This window comes from Schistocerca americana, chromosome 10 (genome assembly GCF_021461395.2).
Source record: "Schistocerca americana isolate TAMUIC-IGC-003095 chromosome 10, iqSchAmer2.1, whole genome shotgun sequence".
Classification (NCBI taxonomy): domain Eukaryota; kingdom Metazoa; phylum Arthropoda; class Insecta; order Orthoptera; family Acrididae; genus Schistocerca; species Schistocerca americana.
Genome location: NC_060128.1, coordinates 43,370,563 through 43,388,451, shown reverse-complemented (window position 1 = coordinate 43,388,451; position 17,889 = coordinate 43,370,563).

Sequence of the window (17,889 nt, the reverse complement as noted above, 5' to 3'; positions counted from 1 at the left end):
CACAGGAGAGGTTCAAATCATAGAAAGTTAGAGTGTCAGTCCTCTTGTACTTAAGTCGGCATTGTGTCATTTGTATTAAGTTCGGATGCAATTTCTGTGTTTCATCGTCAATAAGAAGGTCCAAGGGATACAGTAAACCTGAAGTGAAGCATCGGAATCGAAAACTGGACTGCCAGGAGAGGTTCATATCATAGAAAGTGAGAGTGTCAGTCCTCTTGTACTTAAGTCGGCATTGTGCCTCTTGTATTAAGTTCGGATGCAATTTCTGTGATTCATCGTCAATAAGAAGGTCCAAGGGATACAGTAAATCTGAAGTGAACTATCGGAATCGAAATTGGACTCACAAGAGAGGTTCAAATCATAGAAAGTTAGAGTGTCAGTCCTCTTGTACATAAGTCGGCATTGTGACTTTTGTATTAAATTCGGATTCAATTTCTGTGTTTCATCGTCAATACGATGGTCCAAGGTATACAGTAAAGCTGAAGTGAAGCATCGGAATCTAAAACTGGACTCACAGGAGAGGTTCAAATCATAGTAAGTTAGAGTGTCAGTCCTCTTGTATGTAAGTCGGCATTGTGCCTTTTGTATTAAATTCGGATGCAATTTCTGTGCTTCATCGTCAATAAGATCGTCCAAGGTATACAGTAAAAATGAAGTGAAGCATCGGAATCTAAAACTGGACTCACAGGAGAAGTTCAAATCATAGAGAGTTAGAGTGTCAGTCCTTTTGTTCTTAAGTCGGCATTGTGCCTTTTGTATTAAATTCGGATGCAATATCTGTGTTTGATCGTCAATAACAAGGTCCAAGGGAGACAGTAAACCTGAAGTGTAGTATCGGAATCTAAAACTGGACTCACAGGAGAGGTTCAAATCATAGAAAGTTAGAGTGTCAGTCCTCGTGTACGTAAGTCAGCATTGTGCCATTTGTATTAAATTCGGATGCAATTTCTGTGCTTCATCGTCAATAAGATAGCCCAAAGTATACAGTAAACCTAAAGTGAAGCATCGGAATCTAAAACTGGACTCACAGGAGATGTTCAAATCATAGAGAGTTAGAGTGTCAGTCCTTTTGTTCTTAAGTCGGCATTGTGCCCTTTGTATTGAATTCGGATGCAATATCTGTGTTTCATCGTTAATAATAAGGTCCAAGGGAGGCAGTAAACCTGAAGTGAAGCATCGGAACCTAAAACTGGACTCACAGGAGAGGTTAAAATCATAGAAAGTTAGAGTCTCAGTCTTCTTGTACTTAAGTCGGCATTGTGCCTTTTGTATTAAATTCGGATGCAATTTCTGTGTTTCATCTTCAATAAGAGGTTCCAAGGGATACAGTAAACCTGAAGTGAAGCATCGGAATCTAAAACTGGACCCACAGGAGAGGTTCTAATCATAGAAATTTATAGTGTCAGTCCTCTTGTTCTTAAGTCGGCATTGTGCCTTTTGTATTAAATTCGGATGCAATATCTGTGTTTCATCGTCAATAAGAAGGTCCAAGGGATACTGTAAACCTGAAGTGAAGCATCGGAATCTAAAACTAGACTCACAGGAGAGGATCAATTCATAGAAAGTTAGAGTGTCAGTCCTCTTGTGCCTAAGTCGGCATTGTGCCCTTTGTATTAAATTCGGATGCAATTTCTGTGTTTCATCGTCAATAAGAAGGTCCTAGTGATACAGTAAATCTGAAGTGAAGCATCGGAATCTAAAACTGGACTCACAGGAGAGGTTCAAATCATAGAAAGTTAGAGTGTCAGTCCTCTTGTACTTATGCCAGCATTGTGCCTATTGTATGAATTTCGGATGCAATTTCTGTGCTTCATCGACCATAAGATCGTCCAAGGTATACAGTAAACCTGAAGTGAAGCATCGGAATCTAAAACTGGACTCACAGGAGAGGTTCAAATCATAGAAAGTTAGAGTGACAGTCCTCTTGTACTTAAGTCGGCATTGTGACTTTTGTATTACATTCGGATGCAATTTCTGTGTTTCATCGTCAATAAGAAGGTCCAAGGGATGCTATAAACCTGAAGTGAAGCATCGGAATCTAAAACTGGACTCACAGGAGAAGTTCAATTCATAGAAAGTTAGAAAGTCAGTCCTCTTGTACCTAAGTCGGCATTGTGCCTTTTGTATTACATTCGTATGCAATATCTGTGTTTCATCGTCAATAAGAAGGTCGAAGGGATACAGTAAACCTGAAGTGAAGCATCGGAATCTAAAACTGGACTCACAGGAGAGGTTCAAATCATAGAATATTAGAGTGTCAGTCCTCTTGTACTTAAGTCGGCATTGTGACTTTTGTATTACATTGTGATGCAATTTCTGTGTTTCATCGTCAATAAGAAGGTCCAAGGGATACAGTAAACCTGAAGTTTAGCATCGGAATCTAAAACTGGACTCACAGGAGAGGTTCAAATCATAGAAAGGTAGAGTGTCAGTCCTCTTGTACTTAAGTCGGCATTGTGACTTTTGCATTAAATTCGGATGCAATTTCTGTGTGCCATCGTCAATAAGAAGGTCCAAGGGATACAGTAAACCTGAAGTGAAGCATCGGAATCTAAAACTGGACTCACAGGAGAGGTTCAAATCATAGAAAGTTAGAGTGTCAGTCCTCGAGTACGTAAGTCGGCATTGTGCCATTTGTATTAAATTCGGATGCAATTTCTGTGCTTCATCGTCAATCAGATATTCCAAGGTATACAGTAAACTAGAAGTGAAGCATCGGAATCTAAAACTGGACTCATAGGAGAGGTTCAAATCATAGAGAGTTAGAGTGTCAGTCCTTTTGTTCTTAAGTCGGCATTGTGCCTTTTGTATTAAATTCGGGTGCAACATCTGTGTTTCATCGTCAATAAGAAGGTCCAAGGGATACAGTAAACCTGAAGTGAAGCATCGGAATCTAAAACTGGACTAACAGGAGAGGTTCAAATCATATAAAGTTAGAGTGACAGTCCACTTGTACTTAAGTCGGCATTATGACTTTTGTATTAAATTCGGATGCAATTCCTGTGTTTCATCGTCAATAAGAAGGCCCAAGGGATACAGTAAACCTGAAGTCAAGCATCGGTATCTAAAACTGGACTCACAGAAGAGGTTCAAATCACAGTAAGTTAGAGTGTCAGTCCTTTTGTACGTAAGTCGGCATTGTGCCTTTTGTATTACATTCGTATGCAATGTCTTTGTTTCATCGTCAATAAGAAGGTCCAAGGGATACAGTAAACTTGAAGTGAAGCATTGGAATTTAAAACTGGACTCACAGGAGAGGTTTAAATAATAGAATGTTAGAGTGTCAGTCCTCTTGTCCGTAAGTCGGCATCGTGGTTTTTGTATTAAATTCGGATGCAATTTCTGTGTTTCATCGTCGATAGGAACGTCCAAGAGATACAGTAAACCTGAAGTGAACATCGGAATCGAAAACTGGACTCACATGAGAAGTTAAAATCATAGAAAGTTAGAGTGTCAGTCCACTTGTACTTAAGTCGGCATTGTGACTTTTTTTATTAAATTCAGATGCAATTTCTGTGTTTCATCGTCAATAAGAAGGTCCAAAGGATACAGTAAACCTGAAGTGAAGCATCGGAATCTAAAACTGGACTCACAGGAGAGGTTAAAATCATAGAAAGTTAGAGTGTCAGTCCTCTAGTACTAAGGTCGGCATTGTGACTTTTGTATTACATTCGTATGCAATTTCTGTGTTTCATCGTCAATAAGAAGGTCCAAGGGATACAGCAAACCTAAGGCTAAGCATCGGAATCTAAAACTGGACTCACAGGAGAGGTTCAAATCATAGAAAGTTAGAGTGTCAGTCCTCTTGCACTTAAGTCGGCATTGTGACTTTTGTATTAAATTCGGATGCAATTCCTGTGTTTCATCGTCAATTAGAATGTCCAAGGGATACAGTAAACCTGAAGTGAAGCATCGGTATCTAAAACTGGACTCACAGGAGAGGTTCAAATCATAGTAAGTTAGAGTGTCAGTCCTCTTGTACGTAAGTCGGCATTGTGCCTTTTGTATTAAATTCGGATGCAATTTCTGTGCTTCATCGTCAATAAGATCTTCCAAGGTATACTGTAAACCTGAAGTGAAGCATCGGAATCTAAAACTGGACTCACAGGAGAGGTTCAAATCATAGAGAGTTAGAGTGTCAGTCCTTTTGTCCTTAAGTCGGCATTGTGCCTTTTGTATTAAATTCGGATGCAATATCTGTGTTTCATCGTCAATAAGAAAGTCCAAGGGAGACAGTAAACCTGAAGTGAAGCATCGGAATCTAAAACTGGACTCACAGGAGAGGTTAAAATCATAGAAAGTTAGAGTGTCAGTCCTCCTGTTCTTACGTCGGCATTGTGCCTTTTGTATTAAATTCGGATGCAATATCTGTGTTTCATCGTCAATAAGAAGGTCCAAGGGATACAGTAAACCTGAAGTGAAGCATCGGAATCTAGAACTGGACTAACAGGAGAGGTTCAAATCATAGAAAGTTAGAGTGACAGTCCTCTTGTACTTAAGTCGGCATTGTGCCTGTTGTATTATATTCGGATGCAATATCTGTGTTTCATCGTCAATAAGAAGGTCCAAGGGATACTGTAAACCTGAAGTGAAGCATCGGAATCTAAAACTAGACTCACAGGAGAGGATCAATTCATAGAAAGTTAGAGTGTCAGTCCTCTTGTGCCTAAGTCGGCATTGTGCCCTTTGTATTAAATTCGGATGCAATTTCTGTGTTTCATCGTCAATAAGAAGGTCCTAGTGATACAGTAAATCTGAAGTGAAGCATCGGAATCTAAAACTGGACTCACAGGAGAGGTTCAAATCATAGAAAGTTAGAGTGTCAGTCCTCTTGTACTTATGCCAGCATTGTGCCTATTGTATGAATTTCGGATGCAATTTCTGTGCTTCATCGTCAATAAGATCGTCCAAGGTATACAGTAAACCTGAAGTGAAGCATCGGAATCTAAAACTGGACTCACAGGAGAGGTTCAAATCATAGAAAGTTAGAGTGACAGTCCTCTTGTACTTAAGTCGGCATTGTGACTTTTGTATTACATTCGGATGCAATTTCTGTGTTTCATCGTCAATAAGAAGGTCCAAGGGATGCTATAAACCTGAAGTGAAGCATCGGAATCTAAAACTGGACTCACAGGAGAAGTTCAATTCATAGAAAGTTAGAAAGTCAGTCCTCTTGTACCTAAGTCGGCATTGTGCCTTTTGTATTACATTCGTATGCAATATCTGTGTTTCATCGTCAATAAGAAGGTCGAAGGGATACAGTAAACCTGAAGTGAAGCATCGGAATCTAAAACTGGACTCACAGGAGAGGTTCAAATCATAGAATATTAGAGTGTCAGTCCTCTTGTACTTAAGTCGGCATTGTGACTTTTGTATTACATTGTGATGCAATTTCTGTGTTTCATCGTCAATAAGAAGGTCCAAGGGATACAGTAAACCTGAAGTTTAGCATCGGAATCTAAAACTGGACTCACAGGAGAGGTTCAAATCATAGAAAGGTAGAGTGTCAGTCCTCTTGTACTTAAGTCGGCATTGTGACTTTTGCATTAAATTCGGATGCAATTTCTGTGTGCCATCGTCAATAAGAAGGTCCAAGGGATACAGTAAACCTGAAGTGAAGCATCGGAATCTAAAACTGGACTCACAGGAGAGGTTCAAATCATAGAAAGTTAGAGTGTCAGTCCTCGAGTACGTAAGTCGGCATTGTGCCATTTGTATTAAATTCGGATGCAATTTCTGTGCTTCATCGTCAATCAGATATTCCAAGGTATACAGTAAACCTGAAGTGAAGCATCGGAATCTAAAACTGGACTCATAGGAGAGGTTCAAATCATAGAGAGTTAGAGTGTCAGTCCTTTTGTTCTTAAGTCGGCATTGTGCCTTTTGTATTAAATTCGGGTGCAACATCTGTGTTTCATCGTCAATAAGAAGGTCCAAGGGATACAGTAAACCTGAAGTGAAGCATCGGAATCTAAAACTGGACTAACAGGAGAGGTTCAAATCATATAAAGTTAGAGTGACAGTCCACTTGTACTTAAGTCGGCATTATGACTTTTGTATTAAATTCGGATGCAATTCCTGTGTTTCATCGTCAATAAGAAGGCCCAAGGGATACAGTAAACCTGAAGTCAAGCATCGGTATCTAAAACTGGACTCACAGAAGAGGTTCAAATCACAGTAAGTTAGAGTGTCAGTCCTTTTGTACGTAAGTCGGCATTGTGCCTTTTGTATTACATTCGTATGCAATGTCTTTGTTTCATCGTCAATAAGAAGGTCCAAGGGATACAGTAAACTTGAAGTGAAGCATTGGAATTTAAAACTGGACTCACAGGAGAGGTTTAAATAATAGAATGTTAGAGTGTCAGTCCTCTTGTCCGTAAGTCGGCATCGTGGTTTTTGTATTAAATTCGGATGCAATTTCTGTGTTTCATCGTCGATAGGAACGTCCAAGAGATACAGTAAACCTGAAGTGAACATCGGAATCGAAAACTGGACTCACATGAGAAGTTAAAATCATAGAAAGTTAGAGTGTCAGTCCACTTGTACTTAAGTCGGCATTGTGACTTTTTTTATTAAATTCAGATGCAATTTCTGTGTTTCATCGTCAATAAGAAGGTCCAAAGGATACAGTAAACCTGAAGTGAAGCATCGGAATCTAAAACTGGACTCACAGGAGAGGTTAAAATCATAGAAAGTTAGAGTGTCAGTCCTCTAGTACTAAGGTCGGCATTGTGACTTTTGTATTACATTCGTATGCAATTTCTGTGTTTCATCGTCAATAAGAAGGTCCAAGGGATACAGCAAACCTAAGGCTAAGCATCGGAATCTAAAACTGGACTCACGGGAGAGGTTCAAATCATAGAAAGTTAGAGTGTCAGTCCTCTTGCACTTAAGTCGGCATTGTGACTTTTGTATTAAATTCGGATGCAATTCCTGTGTTTCATCGTCAATTAGAATGTCCAAGGGATACAGTAAACCTGAAGTGAAGCATCGGTATCTAAAACTGGACTCACAGGAGAGGTTCAAATCATAGTAAGTTAGAGTGTCAGTCCTCTTGTACGTAAGTCGGCATTGTGCCTTTTGTATTAAATTCGGATGCAATTTCTGTGCTTCATCGTCAATAAGATCTTCCAAGGTATACTGTAAACCTGAAGTGAAGCATCGGAATCTAAAACTGGACTCACAGGAGAGGTTCAAATCATAGAGAGTTAGAGTGTCAGTCCTTTTGTCCTTAAGTCGGCATTGTGCCTTTTGTATTAAATTCGGATGCAATATCTGTGTTTCATCGTCAATAAGAAAGTCCAAGGGAGACAGTAAACCTGAAGTGAAGCATCGGAATCTAAAACTGGACTCACAGGAGAGGTTAAAATCATAGAAAGTTAGAGTGTCAGTCCTCCTGTTCTTACGTCGGCATTGTGCCTTTTGTATTAAATTCGGATGCAATATCTGTGTTTCATCGTCAATAAGAAGGTCCAAGGGATACAGTAAACCTGAAGTGAAGCATCGGAATCTAGAACTGGACTAACAGGAGAGGTTCAAATCATAGAAAGTTAGAGTGACAGTCCTCTTGTACTTAAGTCGGCATTGTGCCTGTTGTATTATATTCGGATGCAATATCTGTGTTTCATCGTCAATAAGAAGGTCCAAGGGATACTGTAAACCTGAAGTGAAGCATCGGAATCTAAAACTAGACTCACAGGAGAGGATCAATTCATAGAAAGTTAGAGTGTCAGTCCTCTTGTGCCTAAGTCGGCATTGTGCCCTTTGTATTAAATTCGGATGCAATTTCTGTGTTTCATCGTCAATAAGAAGGTCCTAGTGATACAGTAAATTTGAAGTGAAGCATCGGAATCTAAAACTGGACTCACAGGAGAGGTTCAAATCATAGAAAGTTAGAGTGTCAGTCCTCTTGTACTTATGCCAGCATTGTGCCTATTGTATGAATTTCGGATGCAATTTCTGTGCTTCATCGTCAATAAGATCGTCCAAGGTATACAGTAAACCTGAAGTGAAGCATCGGAATCTAAAACTGGACTCACAGGAGAGGTTCAAATCATAGAAAGTTAGAGTGACAGTCCTCTTGAAATTAAGTCGGCATTGTGACTTTTGTATTACATTCGGATGCAATTTCTGTGTTTCATCGTCAATAAGAAGGTCCAAGGGATGCTATAAACCTGAAGTGAAGCATCGGAATCTAAAACTGGACTCACAGGAGAAGTTCAATTCATAGAAAGTTAGAAAGTCAGTCCTCTTGTACCTAAGTCGGCATTGTGCCTTTTGTATTACATTCGTATGCAATATCTGTGTTTCATCGTCAATAAGAAGGTCGAAGGGATACAGTAAACCTGAAGTGAAGCATCGGAATCTAAAACTGGACTCACAGGAGAGGTTCAAATCATAGAATATTAGAGTGTCAGTCCTCTTGTACTTAAGTCGGCGTTGTGACTTTTGTATTACATTGTGATGCAATTTCTGTGTTTCATCGTCAATAAGAAGGTCCAAGGGATACAGTAAACCTGAAGTTTAGCATCGGAATCTAAAACTGGACTCACAGGAGAGGTTCAAATCATAGAAAGGTAGAGTGTCAGTCCTCTTGTACTTAAGTCGGCATTGTGACTTTTGCATTAAATTCGGATGCAATTTCTGTGTGCCATCGTCAATAAGAAGGTCCAAGGGATACAGTAAACCTGAAGTGAAGCATCGGAATCTAAAACTGGACTCACAGGAGAGGTTCAAATCATAGAAAGTTAGAGTGTCAGTCCTCGAGTACGTAAGTCGGCATTGTGCCATTTGTATTAAATTCGGATGCAATTTCTGTGCTTCATCGTCAATCAGATATTCCAAGGTATACAGTAAACCTGAAGTGAAGCATCGGAATCTAAAACTGGACTCATAGGAGAGGTTCAAATCATAGAGAGTTAGAGTGTCAGTCCTTTTGTTCTTAAGTCGGCATTGTGCCTTTTGTATTAAATTCGGGTGCAACATCTGTGTTTCATCGTCAATAAGAAGGTCCAAGGGATACAGTAAACCTGAAGTGAAGCATCGGAATCTAAAACTGGACTAACAGGAGAGGTTCAAATCATATAAAGTTAGAGTGACAGTCCACTTGTACTTAAGTCGGCATTATGACTTTTGTATTAAATTCGGATGCAATTCCTGTGTTTCATCGTCAATAAGAAGGCCCAAGGGATACAGTAAACCTGAAGTCAAGCATCGGTATCTAAAACTGGACTCACAGAAGAGGTTCAAATCACAGTAAGTTAGAGTGTCAGTCCTTTTGTACGTAAGTCGGCATTGTGCCTTTTGTATTACATTCGTATGCAATGTCTTTGTTTCATCGTCAATAAGAAGGTCCAAGGGATACAGTAAACTTGAAGTGAAGCATTGGAATTTAAAACTGGACTCACAGGAGAGGTTTAAATAATAGAATGTTAGAGTGTCAGTCCTCTTGTCCGTAAGTCGGCATCGTGGTTTTTGTATTAAATTCGGATGCAATTTCTGTGTTTCATCGTCGATAGGAACGTCCAAGAGATACAGTAAACCTGAAGTGAACATCGGAATCGAAAACTGGACTCACATGAGAAGTTAAAATCATAGAAAGTTAGAGTGTCAGTCCACTTGTACTTAAGTCGGCATTGTGACTTTTTTTATTAAATTCAGATGCAATTTCTGTGTTTCATCGTCAATAAGAAGGTCCAAAGGATACAGTAAACCTGAAGTGAAGCATCGGAATCTAAAACTGGACTCACAGGAGAGGTTAAAATCATAGAAAGTTAGAGTGTCAGTCCTCTAGTACTAAGGTCGGCATTGTGACTTTTGTATTACATTCGTATGCAATTTCTGTGTTTCATCGTCAATAAGAAGGTCCAAGGGATACAGCAAACCTAAGGCTAAGCATCGGAATCTAAAACTGGACTCACAGGAGAGGTTCAAATCATAGAAAGTTAGAGTGTCAGTCCTCTTGCACTTAAGTCGGCATTGTGACTTTTGTATTAAATTCGGATGCAATTCCTGTGTTTCATCGTCAATTAGAATGTCCAAGGGATACAGTAAACCTGAAGTGAAGCATCGGTATCTAAAACTGGACTCACAGGAGAGGTTCAAATCATAGTAAGTTAGAGTGTCAGTCCTCTTGTACGTAAGTCGGCATTGTGCCTTTTGTATTAAATTCGGATGCAATTTCTGTGCTTCATCGTCAATAAGATCTTCCAAGGTATACTGTAAACCTGAAGTGAAGCATCGGAATCTAAAACTGGACTCACAGGAGAGGTTCAAATCATAGAGAGTTAGAGTGTCAGTCCTTTTGTCCTTAAGTCGGCATTGTGCCTTTTGTATTAAATTCGGATGCAATATCTGTGTTTCATCGTCAATAAGAAAGTCCAAGGGAGACAGTAAACCTGAAGTGAAGCATCGGAATCTAAAACTGGACTCACAGGAGAGGTTAAAATCATAGAAAGTTAGAGTGTCAGTCCTCCTGTTCTTACGTCGGCATTGTGCCTTTTGTATTAAATTCGGATGCAATATCTGTGTTTCATCGTCAATAAGAAGGTCCAAGGGATACAGTCAACCTGAAGTGAAGCATCGGAATCTAGAACTGGACTAACAGGAGAGGTTCAAATCATAGAAAGTTAGAGTGACAGTCCTCTTGTACTTAAGTCGGCATTGTGCCTGTTGTATTATATTCGGATGCAATATCTGTGTTTCATCGTCAATAAGAAGGTCCAAGGGATACTGTAAACCTGAAGTGAAGCATCGGAATCTGAAACTGGACTCACAGGAGAGGTTCAATTCACAGAAAGTTAGAGTGTCAGTCCTCTTGTACCTAAGTCGGCATTGTGCCTTTTGTATTACACTCGTATGCAATATCTGTGTTTCATCGTCAATAAGAAGGTTCAAGGGATACAGTAAACCTGAAGTGAAGCATCGGAATCTAAAACTGGACTCACAGGAGAGGTTCAAATCATAGAATGTTAGAGTGTCACTCCTCTTGTACTTAAGTCGGCATTGTGACTTTTGAATTAAATTGGGATGCAATTTCTGTGTTTCATCGTCAATAAGAAGGTCCAAGGTATACAGTAAACCTGAAGTGAAGCATCGGAATCTAAAACTGGACCCACAGGAGAGGTTCTAATCATAGAATGTTATAGTTTCAGTCCTCTTGTTCTTAAGTCGGCATTGTGCCTTTTGTATTAAATTCGGATGCAATATCTGTGTTTCATCGTCAATAAGAAGGTCCAAGGGATACAGTAAACCTGAAGTGAAGCATCGGAATCTAAAACTGGACTAACAGGAAAGGTTCAAATCATATAAAGTTAGAGTGACAGTCCACTTGTACTTAAATCGGCATTATGACTTTTGTATTAAATTCGGATGCAATTCCTGTGTTTCATAGTCAATAAGAAGGTCCAAGGGATACAGTAAACCTGAAATCAAGCATCGGTATATAAAACTGGACTCACAGGAGAGGTTCAAATCACAGTAAGTTAGAGTGTCAGTCCTCTTGTACGTAAGTCGGCATTGTGCCTTTTGTATTACATTCTAATGCAATGTCTTTGTTTCATCGTCAATAAGAAGGTCCAAGAGATACAGTAAACTTGAAGTGAAGCATTGGAATTTAAAACTGGACTCACAGGAGAGGTTTAAATCATAGAATGTTAGAGTGTCAGTCCTCTTGTCCGTAAGTCGGCATCGTGACTTTTGTATTAAATTGGGATTCAATTTCTGTGTTTCATCGTCAATAAGAAGTTCCAAGGGATACAGTAAACCTGAAGTTAAGCAGCGGAATCTAAAACAGGACTCACAGGAGAGGTTCAAATCATAGAAAGTTAGAGTGTCAGTCCTCTAGTACTAAGGTCGGCATTGTGACTTTTGTGTTACATTCGTATGCAATTTCTGTGTTTCATCGTCAACAAGAAGGTCCAAGGGATACAGTAAACCTGAAGCTAAGCATCGGAATCTAAACATGGACTCACAGGAGAGGTTCAAATCATAGAAAGTTAGAGTGTCAGTCATCTTGCACTTAAGTCGGCATTGTGACTTTTGTTTTAAATTCGGATGCAATTCCTGTGTTTCATCGTCAATAAGAAGGTCCAAGGGATACAGTAAACCTGAAATGAAGCATCGGTATCTAAAACTGGACTCACAGGAGAGGTTCAAATCATAGTAAGTTAGAGTGTCAGTCCTCTTGTACGTAAGTCGGCATTGTGCCTTTTGTATTAAATTCGGATGCAATTTCTGTGCTTCATCGTCAATAAGATCGTCCAAGGTATACAGTAAACCTGAAGTGAAGCATCGGAATCTAAAACTGGACTCACAGGAGAGGTTCAAATCATAGAGAGTTAGAGTGTCAGTCCTTTTGTCCTTAAGTCGGCATTGTGCCTTTTGTATTAAATTCGGATGCAATATCTGTGTTTCATCGTCAATAAGAAAGTCCAAGTGAGACAGTAAACCTGAAGTGAAGCATCGGAATCTAAAACTGGACTCACAGGAGAGGTTAAAATCATAGAAAGTTAGAGTGTCAGTCCTCCTGTCCCTACGTCGGCATTGTGCCTTTTGTATTAAATTCGGATGCAATATCTGTGTTTCATCGTCAATAAGAAGGTCCAAGGGATACAGTAAACCTGAAGTGAAGCATCGGAATCTAAAACTGGACTAACAGGAGAGGTTCAAATCATAGAATGTTAGAGTGTCAGTCCTCTTGTACTTAAGTCGGCATTGTGACTTTTGAATTAAATTGCGATGCAATTTCTGTGTTTCATCGTCAATAAGAAGGTCCAAGGGATACAGTAAACCTGAAGTGAAGCATCGGAATCTAAAACTGGACTCACAGGAGAGGTTCAAATCATAGAAAGTTAGAGTGTCAGTCCCCGTGTACGTAAGTCAGCATTGTGCCATTTGTATTAAATTCGGAAGCAATTTCTGTGCTTCATCGTCAATAAGATAGTCCAAGGTATACAGTAAACCTGAAGTGAAGCATCGGAATCTAAAACTGGACTCACAGGAGGTGTTCAAATCATAGAGAGTTAAAGTGTCAGTCCTTTTGTTTTTAAGTCGGCATTGTTCCTTTTGTATTTAATTTGGATGCAATATCTGTGTTTCATCGTTAATAAGAAGGTCCAAGGGAGGCAGGAAACCTAAAGTGAAGCATCGGAACCTAAAACTGGACTCACAGGAGAGGTTAAAATCATATAAAGTTAGAGTGTCAGCCTTCTTGTACTTAAGTCGGCATTGTGCCTTTTGTATTAAATTCGGATGCAATTTCAGTGTTTCATCTTCAATAAGAGGTTCCAAGGGATACAGTAAGCCTGAAGTGAAGCATCGGAATCTAAAACAGGACCCACAGGAGAGGTTCAAATCATAGAATGTTAGAGTGTCAGTCCTCTTGTACTTAAGTCGGCATTGTGACTTTTGAATTAAATTGCGATGCAATTTCTGTGTTTCATCGTCAATAAGAAGGTCCAAGGGATACAGTAAACCTGAAGTGAAGCATCGGAATCAAAAACTGGACTCACAGGAGAGGTTCAAATCATAGAAAGTTAGAGTGTCAGTCCCCGTGTACGTAAGTCAGCATTGTGCCATTTGTATTAAATTCGGAAGCAATTTCTGTGCTTCATCGTCAATAAGATAGTCCAAGGTATACAGTAAACCTGAAGTGAAGCATCGGAATCTAAAACTGGACTCACAGGAGAGGTTCAAATCATAGAAAGTTAGAGTGTCAGTCCTCTTGCACTTAAGTCGGCATTGTGACTTTTGTATTAAATTCGGATGCAATTCCTGTGTTTCATCGTCAATTAGAATGTCCAAGGGATACAGTAAACCTGAAGTGAAGCATCGGTATCTAAAACTGGACTCACAGGAGAGGTTCAAATCATAGTAAGTCAGAGTGTCAGTCCTCTTGTACGTAAGTCGGCATTGTGCCTTTTGTATTAAATTCGGATGCAATTTCTGTGCTTCATCGTCAATAAGATCTTCCAAGGTATACTGTAAACCTGAAGTGAAGCATCGGAATCTAAAACTGGACTCACAGGAGAGGTTCAAATCATAGAGAGTTAGAGTGTCAGTCCTTTTGTTCTTAAGTCGGCATTGTGCCTTTTGTATTAAATTCGGATGCAATATCTGTGTTTCATCGTCAATAAGAAAGTCCAAGGGAGACAGTAAACCTGAAGTGAAGCATCGGAATCTAAAACTGGACTCACAGGAGAGGTTAAAATCATAGAAAGTTAGAGTGTCAGTCCTCCTGTTCTTACGTCGGCATTGTGCCTTTTGTATTAAATTCGGATGCAATATCTGTGTTTCATCGTCAATAAGAAGGTCCAAGGGATACAGTAAACCTGAAGTGAAGCATCGGAATCTAAAACTGGACTAACAGGAGAGGTTCAAATCATAGAAAGTTAGAGTGACAGTCCTCTTGTACATAAGTCGGCATTGTGCCTGTTGTATTATATTCGGATGCAATATCTGTGTTTCATCGTCAATAAGAAGGTCCAAGTGATACTGTAAACCTGAAGTGAAGCATCGGAATCTGAAACTGGACTCACAGGAGAGGTTCAATTCACAGAAAGTTAGAGTGTCAGTCCTCTTGTACCTAAGTCGGCATTGTGCCTTTTGTATTACACTCGTATGCAATATCAGTTTTTCATCGTCAATAAGAAGGTTCAAGGGATACAGTAAACCTGAAGTGAAGCATCGGAATCTAAAACTGGACTCACAGGAGTGGTTTAAATCATAGAATGTTAGAGTGTCACTATTCTTGTACTTAAGTCGGCATTGTGACTTTTGAATTAAATTGGGATGCAATTTCTGTGTTTCATCGTCAATAAGAAGGTCCAAGGGATACAGTAAACCTGAAGTGAAGCATCGGAATCTAAAACTGGACCCACAGGAGAGGTTCTAATCATAGAATGTTATAGTTTCAGTCCTCTTGTTCTTAAGTCGGCATTGTGCCTTTTGTATTAAATTCGGATGCAATATCTGTGTTTCATCGTCAATAAGAAGGTCCAAGGGATACAGTAAACCTGAAGTGAAGCATCGGAATCTAAAACTGGACTAACAGGAGAGGTTCAAATCATATAAAGTTAGAGTGACAGTCCACTTGTACTTAAGTCGGCATTATGACTTTTGTATTAAATTCGGATGCAATTCCTGTGTTTCATCGTCAATAAGAAGGTCCAAGGGATACAGTAAACCTGAAATCAAGCATCGGTATATAAAACTGGACTCACAGGAGAGGTTCAAATCACAGTAAGTTAGAGTGTCAGTCCTCTTGTACGTAAGTCGGCATTGTGCCTTTTGTATTACATTCGTATGCAATGTCTTTGTTTCATCGTCAATAAGAAGGTCCAAGGGATACAGTAAACTTGAAGTGAAGCATTGGAATTTAAAACTGGACTCACAGGAGAGGTTTAAATCATAGAATGTTAGAGTGTCAGTCCTCTTGTCCGTAAGTCGTCATCGTGACTTTTGTATTAAATTGGGATGCAATTTCTGTGTTTCATCGTCAATAAGAAGTTCCAAGGGATACAGTAAACCTGAAGTTAAGCAGCGGAATCTAAAACAGGACTCACAGGAGAGGTTCAAATCATAGAAAGTTAGAGTGTCAGTCCTCTAGTACTAAGGTCGGCATTGTGACTTTTGTGTTACATTCGTATGCTATTTCTGTGTTTCATCGTCAATAAGAAGGTCCACGGGATACAGTAAACCTGAAGCTAAGCATCGGAATCTAAACCTGGACTCACAGGAGAGGTTCAAATCATAGAAAGTTAGAGTGTCAGTCATCTTGCACTTAAGTCGGCATTGTGACTTTTGTATTAAATTCGGATGCAATTCCTGTGTTTCATCGTCAATAAGAAGGTCCAAGGGATACAGTAAACCTGAAGTGAAGCATCGGTATCTAAAACTGGACTCACAGGAGAGGTTCAAATCATAGTAAGTTAGAGTGTCAGTCCTCTTGTACGTAAGTCGGCATTGTGCCTTTTGTATTAAATTCGGATGCAATTTCTGTGCTTCATCGTCAATAAGATCGTCCAAGGTATACAGTAAACCTGAAGTGAAGCATCGGAATCTAAAACTGGACTCACAGGAGAGGTTCAAATCATAGAGAGTTAGAGTGTCAGTCCTTTTGTTCTTAAGTCGGCATTGTGCCTTTTGTATTAAATTCGGATGCAATATCTGTGTTTCATCGTCAATAAGAAAGTCCAAGGGAGACAGTAAACCTGAAGTGAAGCATCGGAATCTAAAACTGGACTCACAGGAAAGGTTAAAATCATAGAAAGTTAGAGTGTCAGTCCTCCTGTCCTTACGTCGGCATTGTGCCTTTTGTATTAAATTCTGATGCAATATCTGTGTTTCATCGTCAATAAGAAGGTCCAAGGGATACAGTAAACCTGAAGTGAAGCATCGGAATCTAAAACTGAACTAACAGGAGAGGTTCAAATCATAGAATGTTAGAGTGTCAGTCCTCTTGTACTTAAGTCGGCATTGTGACTTTTGAATTAAATTGCGATGCAATTTCTGTGTTTCATCGTCAATAAGAAGGTCCAAGGGATACAGTAAACCTGAAGTGAAGCATCGGAATCTAAAACTGGACTCACAGGAGAGGTTAAAATCATAGAAAGTTAGAGTGTCAGTCCTCCTGTCCTTACGTCGGCATTGTGCCTTTTGTAATCAATTCTGATGCAATATCTGTGTTTCATCGTCAATAAGAAGGTCCAAGGGATACAGTAAACCTGAAGTGAAGCATCGGAATCTAAAACTGGACTCACAGGAGAGGTTCAAATCATAGAATGTAAGACTGTCAGTCCTCTTGTACTTAAGTCGGCATTGTGACATTTGTATTAAATTCGGATGCAATTTCTGTGTTTCATCGTCAATAAGAAGGTCCAAGGGATACTGTGAACCTGAAGGGAACTATCGGAATCGAAAACTGGACTCACAGGAGAGGTTCAAGTCATAGAAAGTTAGAGTGTCAGTCCTCTTGTACATAAGTCGGCATTGTGACTTTTGTATTAAATTCGGATGCAATTTCTGTGTTTCATCGTCAATAAGAAGGTCCAAGGTATACAGTAAAGCTGAAGTGAAGCATCGGAATCTAAAACTGGACTCACAGGAGAGGTTCAAATCATAGTAAGTTAGAGTGTCAGTCCTCTTGTACGTAAGTCGGCATTGTGCCTTTTGTATTAAATTCGGATGCAATTTCTGTGCTTCATCGTCAATAAGATCGTCCAAGGTATACAGTAATCCTGAAGTGAAGCATCGGAATCTAAAACTGGACTCACAGGAGAAGTTCAAATCATAGAGAGTTAGAGTGTCAGTCCTTTTGTTCTTAAGTCGGCATTGTGCCTTTTGTATTAAATTCGAATGCAATATCTGTGTTTGATCGTCAATAAGAAGGTCCAAGGGAGACAGTAAACCTGAAGTGTAGCATCGGAATCTAAAACTGGACTCACAGGAGAGGTTAAAATCTTAGAAAGTTAGTGTGTCCATCCTCTTGTTCTTAAGTCGGCATTGTGCCTTTTGTATTAAATTTGGATGCAATATCTGTGTTTCATCGTGAATAAGAAGGTCCAAGGGATACAGTAAACCAGAAGTGAAGCATCGGAATCTAAAACTGGACTCACAGGAGAGGTAAAAATCATAGAAAGTTTGAGTGTCAGTCCTCGTGTACGTAAGTCGGCATTGTGCCATTTGTATTAAATTCGGATGCAATTTCTGTGCTTCATCGTCAGTCAGATATTCCAAGGTATACAGTAAACCTGAAGTGAAGCATCGGAATCTAAAACTGGACTCACAGGAGAGGTTCATATCATAGAGAGTTAGAGTGTCAGTCCTTTTGTTCTTAAGTCGGCATTGTGCCTTTTGTATTAAATTCGGATGCAATGTCTGTGTTTCATC